Source organism: Eufriesea mexicana, unplaced genomic scaffold (assembly GCF_001483705.2).
Source record: "Eufriesea mexicana isolate 0111107269 unplaced genomic scaffold, ASM148370v2 scaffold10591, whole genome shotgun sequence".
Classification (NCBI taxonomy): Eukaryota; Metazoa; Arthropoda; class Insecta; order Hymenoptera; family Apidae; genus Eufriesea; species Eufriesea mexicana.
In genome coordinates this window covers 288,229-306,754 of record NW_016918258.1, presented here as the reverse complement: position 1 = coordinate 306,754, position 18,526 = coordinate 288,229, and the positions used below count along the sequence as shown (strand labels likewise).

Here is an 18,526-nt window from a genome sequence, read left to right as displayed (position 1 = left end):
CGAGTACCTGTGGCGCGTTTCGGGGAACACGATGGAGAGCAGAGTTCCTATCCTCTGAAGAACACTCCGAGTCTCCGAGTGGAATGAAAGAAACGGGAAATTCGGTTGCGATGGGGAAATTGTGAAAACCTTCGGGGTGTATACGCGGAAGATGGGCAGAGGAGGGAAAATATGACGGAGCGGCTGAAAGAAACCGTGCTTGCTGATTTGCATACGGAGAAAAAGGAAATCTCTTACGGGAGCATCGGCGACTGCCGTTGCACAATGTAACGCCAAAGTCCTCTCGTGCAGGTCCCGCTTTTTCTGAGCACCGGCCGGATGCGGCGTGCCCGGGCCAGGGGGAGCGGAGAGGCAAAGGGCTGGTCCATAAATTCTCGAAGCGCCGGTAGTCGACGGTCGCTGTTTCTTCTGCGTATACCGACGAATCTTGCCTGCCAACCCTCTGCACGCTTTCTACTACGCTCTCTTCGCTAGTCACCCCGAAGTTTGCTGGCTAGGAGGAGGAGGAGGAGGAGGAAGGTGGCCGATCGCAGGGGTTGCGTTTATCGCGGATCGTCGCGAATAGCCGCGGCGCGTCTGTCTAAGTATAAACGAGACGCGTTGACCTTTTCCATTGGCGATGGCTGATTAGAGACGTAAGATAATGGCGGAAAATGAGCGGCATCGGTGGCGTTGAAGGGACGAGTTACTCTTGGAACGGAGACCGTGAAACGAGGGGTTTAAAATCGGAATAGGGGATATCGAGGATAGCAGTCACTCGAGATTACCTACCGCGGAAAGAACTACTACGATCGGACGTGGCGGACCCTAGCCAAATATACGCGGTGCGTCAGCGTCGCGGCGCGCGGCGTCGCGTCCTCCCTTCCTGCACCGTCCAACTGCCGGGCGCCTCGTTTGAGGTCAACGTCATTCGCCTCTTTCTCTCTCTCTACCCCTCTATCTCTCTGCCCTCTCCTATCCTCCCTCACGATCTCTCTCTCTCTTTCTCTCTCTCACTTTCTCTCTGCCTTCTCCTATTCTCTCTCAGGATCTCTCTCTCTCTCTCTTTCTCTTTCTATCTCTCTGCCCTTTCTCTCTCTCTCTCTCTCTCTCTCTCTCTCTCTCTCTCTCTCTGCCCTCTCCTATCCTCTCTCTCTCTCTCTCTCATCTTCTCACGCACTCGTCCCATCTCTGTCCCACTGTCTGCGTCTCGAACTTTGGAACGTCGTATGCAGGTTCACCTATGAGTGAAATAGATCGCGCGAGCAAAATCTGACGAGTCCTCGGCGCGATAGATGGTGCGTGTCTTTGTGGGACGTTAAACTGAAAAAGATCAGAGTCTAATCGGCCGAGGTACCAGAGGCAAGACTCGTTCCCGACGACTCGGTCGTCACAGCTCGAACAATATATTCGTGCGGTGTCACGATTTTGCCGCGATTTCGAGCCTCTTAATTGACACAGCTGATTTATGCAGTCGGCCTGGCGCGAGTGAGCGCGATACGAGCCGGAACGGAAGAAAGGAACGCTAGAGTATCGGTATTGCGCGCCGTATTTCTTGCCCTGCTCCGATTCAACTTGATCTTGATCTAGCCGCGCAAGAACACAGTTCCCGGCTCAGCTCCAATCGACCCGCGCGATCCGCGACGCGGAGAGGTTTGGACGATCATACCTGTTCGAATTCTAGCTTCGTTTCAACTGTCATCGTCACCAGGAGGATCAGCGAGGATCGACGAAGCTGGCCCGGTGTCGCGATCACGAACCGTGCAGGTTTCCCCCGGTGGACCGCCGTCTCACAGGTGCCAACAGCACCCAGACCATGTAATTAAAGGCGTGTTTCGTAACCGCGCACGCTCCTGCACGGTCTCCGATTACCTGCTACCGGTGACAACGCGTTCATGAGATTGCACGTGCAATTAGAAAGCTCCTACTCGGGAAGATGGCATCCGCGATACGGTAACGCTTCGTTCCAGGTGTCGATATGCCTCCTTTGATCCGGAAATCGACATAATCCCACGGAGAGACCCAGGTAGACTGTCATAACTTCGAATTTGACATGCTCTTGCCTGTCAACCTAATTTTACTTCTCCAATTATCGTATATTTCTGGAGATAGGGGTTACAATGAAGTGTCGTAGGTCCTAGATGCTGTCAACTGGTATTTCTGATAAGGCCGACGTTCTATGACACGTAGTAGGTATAAGGAAGCATGAAAGGGATACGTTTCGTCCTGGGCCAGCTCGTGGACTCGTCAGTAAGGCTCCCTGTCTCTGACAGGGGATAATTAGGTAGCATAGGCACTTCTATTTATGCGAAGTCGAGAATTCACCGAGGAACCTCCGTTTTTCATCTAATGATGAGATTTCTATCGCAAAAATGTTCCTCGAAGGTCCCCAACTTGGCAGTCTCGAATTTGTCGATGTAAATCGCAATTATGGCAGTTGGGGTAGCGTCGGAGGAGCCGCGCATGCGGTGTACTTAAGTGCGCATTACAGGTTGGCAGTTGTATGGTGGAAGTTGGAGAATCTGTTTCCCCTGGCGCTGTCTATCCTCGTTGTCGGAGCACGTGGGGATATTAGCGGACGGGGATAGAACGTTGGACGGAAACCACGCTCGCGGTCGATGGTTCTGGCGCCATGATGCGTTTCCGCGAAACGCTAGCCGTTGCACGTGCGAAATATTCTGGAATACTGGTTCCGGACGAGCCAATGGGTTCCTCGGCTGTCTCTCTCGTGGCGCACAACACGTCTCGGGACGCGGCCGAAACAAAATACTGCTAAAATTAATCCGGACCTTAGGTCACGTCTGCAACAAGTCTAGACGACGAACTCGTTGACGACATGGCTCGTCGAAAGCGGTGGAAACCGTGTGGGTGCCGGTGTATTCGGGATTACGTTATTTCGTCAAATTTCCGCGTCCATCCGCTCTCTTTCTTTTTACCTTCTCACTCTCCTCTCTTCTCTCTCCTCTCTGCGCTCCTTTATTCTTGACCAGACGCTCGGCGAGAGTGTATTCGTCGGCGCAATAAATTCTGGAAATCGTCTGCCGGTTCGCGGAAAATTGGCCAATATCCTGACGTTTATTTCTGGATGCTCCTTCCTTCTTTTTTTAGTTGACAGCGTCCGTGGCAGCGCAGACGGAACGCTGGAACAGCCTCGCGTCTTTAATAATGTTACACCCGGCCGAGTTACGAGTTCGATATTGCAAGTATAAAGCTGCGAAATTGCGCGGCATTATCGTTGCGGGGTCGTAAAGTAGCGTTATTCATTTGCACGGGGCCTTGTGATTTAGCCCTCTTCGTGATTTCGTTTAACGGCCTCTGCCACGTGGGTCGCATACGTTCCACTCCCAACTTTTCGCTCGCGTCGTTACGCCGTTTTCCTCCTTTTTCCAAACCCCCTGCAACTGTCACGATAATTTCTCGCGAGAGAAATTCCCCCCTCCTCGGCAATAATTCGTAAGCTATTACAAAATTTTGGTACCCTGTCGGAAATTAAATTTACGGATAATTAAACGCTGTTCCGTAGGTTTAATTACGCTAATGAGATATAAACAGGCGAAACGCTGTCATGATCGCTAGGCTTGCCGAACGTGTTTGAAAGGGAGAGAGGGAGGGGGTAGGGAAAATCGCGTTTCCTCGGAATTTTTCCCATTCGTTGCAACTGGGTCCGGCGTTGGGAGCGGAGTCATTGAATGACTAGTCGATTTGTCTGGTGTGCCAAGCATTTGCCACGTCATGCCTCTTCCACCGCTGCGGAGAACAGATAATGCGGACATTGTTCGGTGTGAACGCAGCCTTCGACCAGATGGCACAATTTTCCGATTGTCGTTCTCCGCTTTTTCATCGTCGTCGCTGTTCGCCCCGGCTTTCAATACGTGAAACGCGGGCGCACACGCGCGCACGGGATGCACGGGTGCATGCATAGGTGCACACATGGGCCGGGGCGCACGTAGGACGCGGAATAGGGGGCTGGGGAGGGGGGCCAATATACCGGGATTAGGGTATTACCGCGGGTATTTGCGATTTCGATTTACGTTCAGGTAATTTCGTGATTCGGTTTCGACCGCTCGAAAAATGGCCGCATCAGCTATTACGGTCAGTGGGCCACCGAGCCTATCCTACGAGAAGGATGCCTCGCTCTCTCGGGGTGGTGCTCGTTCTCTCTGGTAGGAGAATTTCGTTGGGTGGCTGAATTAACGGGACATCGTAAATTGTCATCTTGACAGACGTTACCGCGATCTTCACACGATCCATGTTGATCCATTTGCGATCAATGTACCAATGTACCGTGTACCAATTTCATGGGCTTCTCTTATTCTCTTGTCGAAATTATCGTTCGTTTTAGCCCTTTTCACTTGGTCGGTGACTTTTTGGTCACTGTTTGTGTTAATATCTTCAAAATGATCGTTTGTGACAGAGAAGCTGGGACGTTAGTGGGCCTGTACTGATCATTAGTGACCGGAGTTGGGTCATCAGTGGGCTTATGCTGGTTGATAGTAATCGGTAATACAGTTTTGAAGTTATATCTGTTTTATTTTTTGGAAATTGAGACAACGTTGACAAGTAGAGTATTTTCAATTTCTTTGCATTAGAATGGGGATTTTCAGCAGGTAGAAAAATTGAATTGTAACTTCGTATGTAAGCTAACGTTTCGTGGCAAGTTTGGAGGAAAAATGTTCAAACGAAAGGTTAATTTAGACACGATTTCTGCCGATTCAAAATTCAGCAGAGAATTTTCACGTTCTCGTTCGACTGCGAAGCTGAGTAATTCGGAAAATTGATCGAGAGAATTCCTCTGAGGAAAGCGAAACATCAGTCCAATTCGTGGAGTTCCATAGTTTAATTTATTTCAACAAACGCTTCGAATTCTATGCAATTCTATGGAAATCATTCGTAAAAATCCTGCCTTTTTCAAAAAGTGGAGAACCATTTAATCTTTCGCTTGCAGTATCGTGTGAGACACGTGGTAAAAAGATCGGGCCCAACACGAGTATCACGTGTGAGAGACGTGGTGAAAGTATCGAGGCAGACTCGAGTATCACGAGTGAGAGACGTGGCAGAAGGATCGAGCTAAACATGGGTATCACGTGTGGGAGACGTGGTGAAAGTATCGAGGCAAACTCGAGTATCACGAGTGAGAGACGTGGTAAAAGTATCGAGCCAAACTCGAATATCACGTATGACAGCCGTGGCTTGAGTGTAAACAATCGGGTCAAGCTCCCGGTTAATTTCCGCAGATGTTTTCCTGTCTCAGTTGCGTGTTATTCTTCGCCACGTTCGGCCGGAATTCGACGTGCGACCGTTAATTTCCGTCGATGTTTTTGTTCCGAGGCAAGTTCAGACTCGTCAGTTACGTGTTATTCTTCGGCGTGTTCGGACAAAGTGTCTCGACGTGTGACCGACTGTGCTCCACGCTGCTGATCATGGCACGCCCCGTCGCAACTTAAATCGTAAGGTAAGCGGTTTATCGAGTAATTCATATCGAGAAAATGCCTCCTATTCAATTCCCAGTGTTGCATAGCTCGCTAGGGTACACATATTCAACCGGTACACGTCAATTTCGATCAAATTTACGAGAGATAGGCCTCAAAACAGTATTTAACGCGTATCTTTTATCACTGATCATTGTTCACACACTTTTAACCACTTGCGTTAGAGACACGTGCCACGCACGTCGTAATGCTTTTGTCGCAGAATCGTCAACGACGTGGTATACACGTCGTCAGGCAATTGTCACAGAAACACTGGACCCTTCTGGCACGCGCGTCTGTGAGTTTATTGGTAGGGCAAGTGTCTTAAAAATCGGTCTCCAAAATCAAATATTTCTCGAATTTGAAGATCCGTTTAATCGAGTAATTGGCAAATGGATAGAGTAGGTTCCTCGACTTCTGAAAAGTGAATTTTCGGTTCAATTCGCAGTGTTGTGCAACTTGCAAGGAGAGTGCAAGACCTTCGGGTCATAGATTTAGTTGAAACTTCTAGATATTCAATCTTTCTTTGGAAAAATTTGCATTTTGTAATATCGAGGGTCAGGGTTGTTCGATTTTAGGATTTCTAAAGCTACTTTATTATCCAGTAGTTAGACATTGTGGGTCTATTCTGTAAACTTGGGAAATTCTGTATTTTTTGAAAAGCAAAGAACCCAAGTTCCTAGTTTCGAGGGACTGGTCCCTTTTCGCGAAATGTGGGATTCGAGACGATTGCACGGTAAACGAATGCATTGTCTTAGGTCACGATTGGGCGTCGTGCAGGAGCGGCGTCCGCCTAGGGAATAATCGTCGTATTGTTGGCCGGTGATAAACCCCTTTATTGCGCGCACGCGAATCCTCCTCGGCCCAGATTTCGTGTTTTTCCGAAACTCCGGGCGAATCTTCGAACCTCCTAAGTGTGTGAAGGGTGTGGTAAGGATGAGACGATAGAATACGAGTGAAAAAGTTGAAACTTGTCCTCAAAAAAGGTTTATTTCACACGAAAGTCTCTGCGTGACTCCTCATGCGTTAGAGACTTGCACCTCTGAGATGCACCTCGCTGTAAATCGTCATCGTCGTCAGAATTATCGCGATTCGTTTGTTAGCGACTGCAGTATCCTTTTATCGATGATTTCCTTACATAAGAAGCGACAAAATTCGATACCAGTTTATTTTTCACGAAGGTTTCTGTTTTACTCCTCGCTGATGACTCCTCACTCGTACAGAGGCTTCCATTTTTCGGTGTTTTTCGCTCTAAATCGTTATCGTCATGAGAGTTATTGCGATTCCTCTACTAGCGACTGTCAAGATCCTTTTATTGACGATTTTCTCATATAAGAAACCGTAAGATTCGATACCGGTTTATTTCTCACGAAGGTTTCTGCTTGTCTCCTCGCTGATGACTCCTCACGCATAGAGGCTTCCAGCTCTTAGATTCTCGTCCAAAATCGTCATCGTCATCGTCATCAGAGTTACCTACTGTCAAAATCCCTTTATGGGTGATTTTCTTACCTAAGAAAAAACACGATTCGATACCTTTGCTTAGGAAATTGAAATCTCCAACGCAAATTTCATTCCCCATCATCGAAAGGATACCATCGTCGGTAAGAATACTCAAACGCGACACAGAGATACGATGGGAAGCGAAAACGGACGCGTGTAACCTCGCCGATGATATAAATATGGCGGAAAATGATCGGGGGGGTTGAATTTTTCGATATGAATTCGCGGATATTTAAATCTCGCGCCACCCCGCACACGTGACGAGCGGCGGACGGGCGAAGACAAACGCGGGGTAGCAGGAAAAAGGAAAAGTTTAAAGATAGCAGTTTATCGCGGCCGATCGTTAAACGCTTAACGACCCCGTCTTTCGTTTCCAGCCGCGTCATATATCGCGCGGAAGCATTAGATCACCGCGCGTATGCAACGCCGAATCTAAACTATAGCGGGACCGCGAGAACGGAAGTGACGAAGAGGCGAGCATAAATAGAGCAAGATAAATAATTCGTGGTGAAAAAGGAAGCTCGACTCGCGCGTACACACGTCCAACGTGCATACGTGTCCAACGTGGCAGGATCAGATCGATACCTTGTATCGCGATAAACACGAGCGAGAGAGGAGAGGAGAGGAATAAAAGAAACGCACGCGTGTGTAGGACACTTTATCGGCAACGAGGATCTCCAATTATCCGAGTGGAGAGGAGAGAGAGAGAGAGTGAGAGAGGGAAAAGGAAGAAATCGTAAAGCCGGTGTCTAGGGCACGTGCCCTTCGCCCTATGACCATCTGCCCGTCTTATTCCGCTTTGCCGTGCCCGCCGTTTCCTCTTCTTCCGCGCGTCGCCTAGTAGGCGAGGCCCGTGAGGCGTCGCGATCGATTCACGTCACGATATTGCAGCATCTGCCGCGGAAAATGGTCATTAAAGGGTCCCTCGCCTCATTAGGGACCGCTGCCGCGATAGCGCCGTCCTCGAGAGCAGCGGCGCGACGCGATCAGGTCCACGCCCAGCGTGGAAACTTTTAATAACGCGGTCCTCCGCCAATTACCCCCTTGGCAGGCTGCTGTCAGCGCCTAGTCGCATCGCCTAGTCGAAGAAAACTTGCCGGACCAAACGAGTCGCGATGCTCGCCAGGGGGAGGAATTACGCGTGTCACGTCCCTCGTTTACCTCTGCAACCCGGTGTCATCGCTGACTGTCATTCCTCGCGGATTAATTCGACCGTTCGTAGCCGGGGTTAGTCTCGCGCCTTTGACAGAGGTTAGCTCGCGAGTCGAAATTTTAACGTCCGGGGTGGAGCGAGCAAGTTTGCAGCGGCAAGTTGCAAGGGGGTGTCAACGTCAACTTGGCCGACGAGCTAACGGAAAAGGGATTAAGGGCGCATCGTCGGAATGGCAAAGTTGGCAGCGGGTTGCGAGACGAACTGAATCGCGGCGACGAGGAACGGTGTCGCGGCTTTTAGGCCTCCTCGCCATCTCGCTTGGCCGCGTCTGCTCCGTGTGTCCTGTTAGACGAGACTCTTGGCAGAATGTTGCCATCGCGCGGGATCGGCAGGGAAAAACGGGCGAGGAAAGGCGGACGCGCGGTTGGAAATTGTCGGTACCAAGGCACGGAGTCGATATTATCAAGATTTACGGTTATTTCGTCATCTCGCGGCAAGTTGAACCGGTGGTTGGTCCGCATTAATGCGGCGTATACATAAGTAAGCTCGTCGGGCACCCTTTTCTCGGCGCAAAGTTTATTCACCGGTCAAAGGACCTCGACTCGAGTCAGACAGAGGAGGCTGTCTGCCGTCCTAGGAAATAACGCGTCGGAATTGCAGCGGGCTAACTATGTTCCTAGTCGTGCCTCTCTCCCTCTCTCTCTGCGCCTCGTCCACTTTCCGTTTCTATCCTCCACACCACTGGCATCGCCGGGAGTAATCCGTGTGCATTTACGACCCTCGCTGCGCGCACAGTCGCGGCGACGTGCATGCGTGTCGGTGAGGGGCAGGTGTGTACATTCGGGGGGGAAAACGAGACCTATCTGCACGGGAGAGAGATGGGTGGAAAGGGGGTATAGAGAGGGAGAGAGCAGCGCGTGCCGCCGTCGACCATCCGGAGGCCAGGTGTAGCCTTTATCCATTTTACTCGCGTTTGTTACCCTCGGACCTCTACGATTCCGATGCACCCTCTGGGTCCCGCTTCAGGGGCGCCCATCGACCGACTGGGTGTACGGAAAAAATACACGCTGCAGCGATCGACGACCGATGCCCACGGACATCGGCTTTCCGCTACATATGTACTCTAGTCGCTCGCCTAACCTGTCATTATCGAGCGTTTTCGTTGTTCCACTTTCGCCGCGCGCGGACCGGGCGTCGCCGCGTTCTTTATTCCTCTCGACGGTCACCGGGTCTAGAGGGACGACCCTGAAGGGAAGAAACCCGAAGGGTATAGCGAACGTTGGCCAGTCGATTAACAGTACATCTCCAAAAACCTAACATCGACATCGACAACAAACCTAACCCAGGATACTTTCCACGGTACGCGAAATCGAAATATAGTCAACAACCCCCACCCCCGAGGAGGGTGGCGCGCGTGTAGCGATCGTTAAATATTTTCGTCGCGTACACACCCGCTCGGTGTAAACGGTCCGATAAAGGCTGATCGAAGCGGAGCAGCGCAACCAACCCCTGTTCCCTATACGGCTACGTATCGATGGAAACATCGTCTCGCGTGCGAATCGAAGTTCGTTTCACCCTGGCCGGCCGGTCGAACGTCGTCTCGGGCAACAATGCGGAGAAACAGATCGATGAAATTCCACCGGAAGACCGTAGGAAATAGGCAGCAGCTGGAATTTCAAAAATCCACCCCAGCTGTCGAGTCTGGCAATCGACGAGTCTAATCCATGGAATAGCAGAAAGGGGGTGCGTGGGCTCCCTGCCCCTTCGGCCCCCGCAGGCATACGCCCACGCGGAAATGACGTCCGCCCTTGGATAATCAGCACGGGGCCCGGTAACGACCATTTCGAAGGGCGTTCTCGCGGCGACGCTTCCGATTTTCTCTGCTCACCTCCGGCAACGGGGGCGACGACTCGGGGGTTCGTCGAAGCTGGAGAAATCCTCGGGGAATTCTCGAGTGGATATTTCGGCTTCTCTTCTTATCGACGACGGTGAAGAGGTCCGGTGTGTAGGAGCCATCGAGCAAATCCTCGCGTTAATTCCTCGAGATCGTCTTCGATCGCGCTCGTCCTTGCCACCACCACGCCTCTTCCCTCGGGGTGGAACGGACGCGTATTTCAATCGGTCGAGACACATGGCGGGTTAATAATCGCTAATGACCGGGATGGAAAATGGAAACGGGAACCAGACAGAGAGACAGAATCCGAAGAAGAAACCTCGCTCTCTCTCTCTCTCTCTCTCTCTCTCTCGCGTTCTTAATAAAGCCCTTCTTTGTTGGCGGTTTAATATAAGAGCCGTGCGAGTTACGCCGCTTCCATTCGCCTCCGCGAGCATGCAAAGCGCGAATCATGACATAAATATAACCTCGCGATGCGCATAAAGTTGCACGAAACTACGTGTTCGCGGAACTAGAGCAATCCAGGGTGAAATAGTCAGGGCGGAAATATATCCGGCACAGAAGGCCGGCCAGAGAGATCCGCGGATACGTATCCGGCAATGCATTTCAAAAGATTCAAAGGTACGTGACCCTATTTTCGCCGGCAGATATCTTCTCGCGCTCCGTTGGCGCGAGGTTAAACTCGATCCGCGGTTTCCAAGAATCTTGCATTTCTTCTCGTCGTTCCGCGAGCACGCGTGTGCGCGTGCAACGTCGAAGGGAAGGAGCAGCCGTCGGTGGACGCGTTGGGACAGGAGGAGGGTGCGCGTCACGGGCCCCGGCAGTGGTGCGCGCGCGCGCGCGCCAGTCGATGGCTGGTTTAAATACGTCGAGGATGGTCAAAGGACCATCGCGACAACGTCCATCGCCGATCCTTTTAATCCTGCTGCTGCTGCTGCTGCGTGGCTAGGTGTCCTTTACCCCGGTGTCTGTGAGGGGGGTTGGTCGATGACGGTCCGTCCACGTCGAGTCTTCTTCCCGGCTGTTAAGGCCGGCGTTTTTCATCGGTTATCTCGTCCAGGGCATCTCGAGCTCGAGGGACGAACGTTAAATAGCGACGAAGTACCGGGAGCCCGATGACGACAACGACAGCCCTTTGACGTACATTAAACGCGTCACCGACTAAGTGTTTCTCCGCAGTCGCTTCTAGCCATCCTTCACCTCTTCCTGCCACCGCTTTTCTCTCTCGAGCCTTTCGCCAGCGAGAGAAAATGACATCGGGCCGGCAATAACCCCCGGCTACTTCTTCCACGGCGTTCAGACGCCTGCGAGAAAGGAAGAAAGGCGGCGGAGGCAGGAGAAAGGGCGGGAGGGGGTGGCTGACGACGGACCCGACGGTCCTGTAAGAAGGGCGAATAGCGGGCATAAGTACTCTTCGAGAGTCACTCCTGTGTAGATAGAGAGAGGAGAGTCGGGCGGAATAAAGGCGGCCGGGTAAACTTGGGGGCTTAAGTTCGGTTTTCTGGGACACCTCGGGCCTCGAGCACGCATTGTCCGTTCCCTTATCGGACTCGTCCATCCGTTGGATTTCGTTAGAACGCTCGCGAGTTCGATTAACAGGTGAACTGCCGCTAATAAAAACCGCTCCCTTCGTGCGATTCGTGCGATTCGTACCGTGGCTAACAGACAGGGAGAGAGAGAGAGAGAGAGGGAGGGAGAGAGTTCGTCGACTTGATCCGTACAAAAGGAACCGTCCTGGGTCGAGCGACCCCTCTTTCCGTTGGACGATGAATATTCGATAGTCGAAAATTTGATCATACGAAAGAGTCGTTAGTGCTCCTCGACGCTGTGGGCTCTTGGGGGAACACGAAAGAGCGACCAGTTATCGTGTTACGACGCGCGTCTCGTGTTAAACCTGGTAACTGAATATATCTCTCTGCCCAATAGCCGTCAAACGGCCGACAACGATCGAATTTGTCCAGCCAGCCGTGTCCTCTCCTCTTCTCTCGCGATTTCCATCTCCTTCCCTCTCATCGGGCTCCTTACCCCGTGGCCGAAATCTATCAGCGCGGCGGGTCCTCGCGGAGCGCCGTGCGTGCGGTACCCCTAATTGATTTTCCAGCCAAACAGTCTAACTCGATGGATATTTTCTTTCATCCCTCTCCCTCTTTCTCGTCATCCAGTGCCTCTCTCGCTCCGCGTTTACCGGCCGAGTATTACCCGAGAAATATATCCGGTTCTACCGGACGTTATCCGCCCGGCGAGTGCTCGTCGTGTCTAACTTTCACGCTTGTCGACCGGCGGCGTGTCTTCCTCATCGACAGGATCGAACACGAGCCAACGTTTCTGTGCGTACTTTCCGAGGCTCCAGGTGCGAAGCACGCCGCGCCAGGACCCCGTGGGCCCCTCCGTACCCTTCCTCGAAGCCGCCTCATCCCCACCTCGACGCGGCCAGGCGAGGCGACGCGACGCGACGCTCTGCTGGCAGCACCCGAGCCGTGGAGAGGCGAGACGCTCGCTGTCCCGACGCGCACCGGGGCCCCACGGTGGCCCCATCGGCATAGAGACCGAGGCCAAAGAGGAGGAAGCTGGCCCCGACGCATATAGACGGCGCGCGTTCGTTGCTTCGTCGTCGGCTGGATTTTGACGAAATCGGGCCCCTTCTCCTCCAACTTCGTTCCTCGACTTCGCGTCCCGACTATCGTGCCATGAGCCAACGAGGGTGCCGGGGGGGGACGGTCCCGGGGCCCGCGGGGAGGGAGTGGCAATTTGCGGCGGTGGTGCAGGGCAGCTGCAACCTCGCGAGATACGGCTTAGATCGTCGTGGCACGAGCCTTCCTGGCATGTGTTTCCTTTAGGCCCTCGACCTCGCCTCCCTACCCCGCTCCGTTGGGCCCCTCTTCGTGGATTTTTGCTCGAATCCGTCTCGCTCCTTCTTCTTCCTCCGCCGTGTATATAATTCAAGCGGAACAGACGTCGCGGACCCAGCCCTTTCTCCGCAGTCAGGGGGATCCGGACATTATTTCGCGCAGACGATGCACGAGTGGCAGGGGTCGGCTGCGTTCAACCTGCAGGTCAGCTTTCCTCCGTATCCACAGCTGTGCCTGCGCCTCTAAATACCTCCGGGGAAATCGTTGCTCGTGCATCTAGTAGTCGCCAATGACGATAATCGCACGCGGATATCGGATCGATCGATGGATCGATCGAGCAGTGACAGCTGTTGGGCCCGGAATCGTAGTTAAACGAGAATAAAATGATAATTCGGCGCGTACCGAGCGGCAGTTGTTTCCTGCGTGAAATGGCACTTTACGCTTAAACGGCAGCCATCGTGGAACGCGAATCACGTATCACGACGATTTCGGGCATCGTTGTCCTTATCGCGCCACCCGCTTTGTGTCATAGGAACTGCATACCTATTTTAATGAGACCATTGTGCGTGCTCGCAATCCGCAGGCCTCTCGGCACAGGCGGATCTTTCGTACGCTCCGATTCGACCGAGATTAGCATTCGCGCCGCGTGCCCCGACGCCACGAATCTTCGCTGCGTTACGTAAGGCCCCGATGCGCGCGCAGAGGCGCCGCAAGCACGGAAAGAAAGCGGCACGTGCGGCGCAGAAGGTGAATCGCGTTGCTCTCCCCGTGGACATCTGTTTGGCTCTATCAGCGCAGGGAAATTAATGCATTTTTTCCCCGGTTTCCAGCCGCAAGCGTGTGCCTTCCGGAGAGGAGCGAGAGGGTCTGAGGGAAAAAAGAAAGATGCTCCCTTTCTCCGGGGCCTGCACACACCGACCGGCACGTATACACACCTAGCGACGGTAGCATCTGCCGTGGCTTTCGATGAAGTGATTTCGTGGCATCGTATATACACCTTTTTCCTCCTCGATCGCCTCCGCTGCGGGGTGCTGGTAGCTGACACGCGGTGGTGGGACCGAGAAATTTAGATTAGGCCGCACAGGTAGCCGCGGTGCCCTAACCTCCTTCTATACCCGTGCTTTCCACCCATGCCCGGTTACCCGGCGTCGCCATTTTTCTTCTCGTCTCTACTCTCTCCTCGGTTTCCCTTTTTCTGCGTGAGGCCCCTCGGCGTCGCGGTTGTCGCGCGGGCTGCGCCGGTGGCTCGGTCTGTCGATAAAATCGGCAAAGGAGGGCCCGACCATAGACAGCTTCCTTTACGCGTGCACACGAGAGGAACCCAAACCTCCTCGTCGTATCGCAGCTGACACGCACGTGGCACGTGGCCATGCACCGGGCACACGGATGCACACGAGCAAGCAGTCACGGATAGTATATTTACCGAGAAGCCACGAAAAGGTGAGTTGGCTTCTTTCCGAATACTTTCGACCTATCGACCCCCTTCTGCAAGCGACCACGTTGCCGCGGAACCAACGTGTTCGCAGACGAACAGATGCGTCGCGGGGCCCCTTCGAGAATCTTCCACGTTCCACGCTTTGGGGGAACCTCGAACCCTGGATCGCTAACCTTTCTATCGGGATTTTCGGTAAAAAGAAATATCGCGTAGGAGATTTTAATGAAGAGGTGACTATTTTATTTTCGAAAACGCATCCTTCGATGCTTTATAAGGCGTGCCCCCTCTCCGGTGCCTCATCTTCACGTATCTTTAGCCTCTTCGTTTGAACTCTGGTCCAGGGGCCCTAGCTTGACGTCTAAACATCCCCATTTATGGCCATTGTCCTTGGACCTAGGCGATGTCTTCCTAGAATTGCATTTCCTTCGAAAAACAATGAACAGGCATGAAAGTTGCTCACAAACGTTCTTCATAATTATCTTTATTCTATTCTTAGGAAGGTATACCTTCTATATTCTAACCGTACGCAGGGAGAGACAAAATTAGAGTGACTAAAAAGAGTATACTATTGCAACTCGACCTTATCCCCTAATTCTTCTCTACATAGTTCAAAAGACATATCTATTTCTCCTGAGAGATTGATTTTTGCATATACGTTAACCCTTTGCACTCGTATGTCACGCTGGAAGTGACAATACTAATCTACTCTAAAACTCGCTTATTAATTAATAATAATGGAAATAAATAAAATAAATATAACACGTTGAATCCTACCATTGTAAATTACTTTAACCAATTAGCTGTGATTGACGAGTATACTCGTCATCGCTCGATTTTCGCGACACATATAGGTGCGCGCTCTCAAAAAGGGAGCGTCACAGCTAACTGGTTAATTCATTTAGCTAAAAATAAATACAAGTTGACATCCAACAATGACAACTTTGGAAATATTGACAATTGAAAATAATTTTGAAAATAAATCGAGTGCAAAGGGTTATTTCACTGCGAAAGACGTATATATACGTCCTCACAAATTTATCAATATATACGAAAGACTTAACACGTTCGTCGTCGCGTCACCCAAATATGGATGACTCTCTTCTTGTTCAAATTAAATAGGCTTTTCAGCTGGATTTTTAAACGGAATTTAATGGAATAAGCTCTGAATTATAAATATAGGATATACAACATAAAAATATATACATTATACTATACTTTTTATTAATTTCAAAAGTATATTTAGGAAAATGGTATATCACGAGTCTGGCTCGTGATGTTCATGTTTGGCACGATCTACTGTTCACGAGTCTGGCTCGTGATATTCATGTTTGGCCTGACTTTCTATTCACGAGTCTGGCACGTGATATTCATGTTTGGACCAAAATCTTCATCACGAGTCAGACTCGTCATTCTACAGGGAGGGTTTAATTTAAATTTAGGATAAAATATTACATTGTACTATGTCGCATGGTATTCGTTAAAACAGTCTAAACATATTTGACGTGATTTTGGACAATGGGAGCAATAAGTCGTAGTTTTTTTACATTTTTCGTAATTGTCTATATGTTTACGAGTGGTAAAACTTTACCAAGTCTGCTACTCTGTCGTATCGTTTGGTTATTTGCGAAATGCAAGTTCGCTGATAGTAATTCAAAACGATTATAGGAAATGGAAAATTGTAAATAGGGTCCGTTGACCAACATCTAACGAGAACGCTGTCTGTACTAGACGCATCCAAATCAGCAGTCCGATAACGTTCTAGCGCTCAGACAGTAGGATTTGGGTCCCACGAGAAACTCAACCGAATCGCGTTAACCCTCCATAGGCCCGTGTGACTTCCAAGTTACATGCTAATGTACGGGTATTTTATTAAATACTGCATTCAACGTTATCGTCTTCATCACTCCAGTTCGCGATTTTTCTTTCGATATATTTATAATTATTTTTACAATACCTCCTGTGAATCCATTTTTCAAAATTCTAATTCTTTTTCATTTACCGGTTATTCGATCATGATAAGTTAGGTCCTCTATGGCCCCCTATGACCTTTTCTCCACAAGATGGCGTGGAAAATTATCTTGTCTATCTATTGCACGTTATCTTGGCACAATAGTACAAACGTTAATTCAAACTTTCAATATGAATTCGTTATAATAAAATTGTCAAAACTGTGAATTTATTGGTTGATGTTTGTTGACCTTATGTTACATACAATTCTTATAGTCAAGAAAAATATATATTCGGTTCATAGAGGGTTAAATACACGCTCCCTACATTTTTCTTTCTCTATCACATTTGCTATTCTAGCAATCGATTCCACCTGAAATGTAACGTAGCAATTGAATATCGGCAATCGTTTGAAAAATTGTTCTCTCGACTGTTAGATATCTCGCAGTCTGTATTGATGATTTTCTTCAAGAATATACCCCAGTCAAAGTGTTAAGACTTAATGTTTTATTTTCAACGTTTTCCTCCAGCATTTTCAATTCGGTAGAGAAACATAGAGAGAAAAGGATGGAAGGGGTCGGGCCGCATGATCGCGCGGGCCCTATCTCGAAACGGTATATTCTTTCTGTGGCGACTAGACACGAGCTAAGCACAAAAAGATTCAGGCATCCGATACAAGCGTCGGGGTATCACGGACGGCGTGTTAGCGCACGTTCGTCGGTCAGTTGCAGCTGTAAGCATTCCGCGAATTTTCGGAGGCTCGCGCGTGGATCCCTGTGGATCCAGATAAAGCCGTTGCTCCGCGGATCCTCTTTCCACTGGTTTATCTCTTAAAAGGATTGCATAATCTCCGCCTGGTATCCACCGACGTCGCTGCGGAGTCCAGCTTTGGCTGGCTTTGTCTAGCTTCCCGGAGGCGGTGCAACCACGCGCGTGATATTCCCCGTCCGATTCGCGAACGTTCCCGCTGCCGGTGGATCGACGGATCGGTAAGTGGCGAGAATCCCTAAAGAGAGGAGGGATCTCTGGAACGGAGCACACTCGGTTCTCGAAGGCGGCAGGCGGCTAGGGTCGATGGTTATCTCGCTTCCTGTCCGTTCGCTCGCCCTTCGTGCCTTCGCGGCCGAACAGCGAGCAAAGAGCAAGAGGAGTAGGAGGAGGAGGAGAAGGAGGATAAGAAAGAGCGATAAAAGTCGGTCGAAATAAATACAAAAGATAATGGACGGTGTATACGAAGGATTGTTACGAGTGCATCGCGACAGAGCTGCACCTTTCTCTCCTTTTTGCCCGACATCTGTCGGTTTCCAGTCTTAACTCTCGGAAGGAGGAGAAACAGACGGCGTTTCTTGCCAAAACGCGCCTGGCTCGACAAAGATTCGCGTATTCTCGACTTTGCAGCTTGGAAAAGGATTTTCCACGTTTCGTCGAAGCGAAAGCTTCTTTCGATCTACTACGAGATCGTTTGGTACCGTGGATATGGAGAAATGGAAAGTGCGGAGTTATAGAGGGAAGAAGGAGAGGAGAGAAAGAGAAACGAAAGAGAGTTCTGCGAAGAGAATGGGTGGGGGCGAGGGGTTGAGGCTCGGGCACGTGACCGGAAGGCGGGGGGCAAAACGGCGCACGCGCCGTCGTCCTCCACCTGGTGCATCACCTGCTGCCCCCTGCTTAAGCCTCCCTGCCTCCGCCTTTCCTCTCGTCGCCTCTCTTTTTCTCTTTTATCCTGTCTTATCCTATCCTCCTTTTCCTTCGCCCTATCCTCCTCCTCTCCCCCTTTTCCACCGCCGCCCCCACCTCCTCCGTGCCCTCTGCACTCGTCCTTACCCATCCCCCTCGCTCACTTCGCCACCTTCAACCACCTAGAAGCACTCGACGTTAAGCTGCTCGTTCGTTTGCGATCCTCCTCATTCTTTCTCTTCTTTCCCGCCCCGCTTTTAAATTAATCCGCGGTTTCCCGCCAAACCAGGCCCGCGCGATTACCGGCGGCCGACGCCCCCGTGCTTTTTATCCTACGGATATTTTAAACCGTGTCAAGGATCACAGTCGCGTCGAATTTCTCGTCTCGCCCCGATACAGAGAGGGCCCTGTTCGGTGCCCTCATCGGGCGACGTCGCGACGCGATGCGGACGACCGATATCGCTTATCCGATCGCATCTATTCGTTCGCCGTGTCTAGCGGAGAGATAAATTACACGCCGTTGCGCGAACGCGCCGCTTGTAAACGCTTCTTCGAGGATTCCTGAATACCTGGCCCACCACCTGCCACCTCCCCCCCGCTGAAATGCACCGACCTTCGCCGGAGAAC

The 18,526-nt window shown here is 51.0% G+C and overlaps 1 protein-coding gene across 1 annotated transcript in view; it reads left to right on the top strand.

Moving 5' to 3' along the window:
• LOC108553478 (serine/threonine-protein phosphatase 4 regulatory subunit 1) overlaps positions 1-18,526 on the top strand; it is a 145,947-nt gene that overhangs the window by 25,485 nt on the left and 101,936 nt on the right. The window lies entirely within an intron of this gene.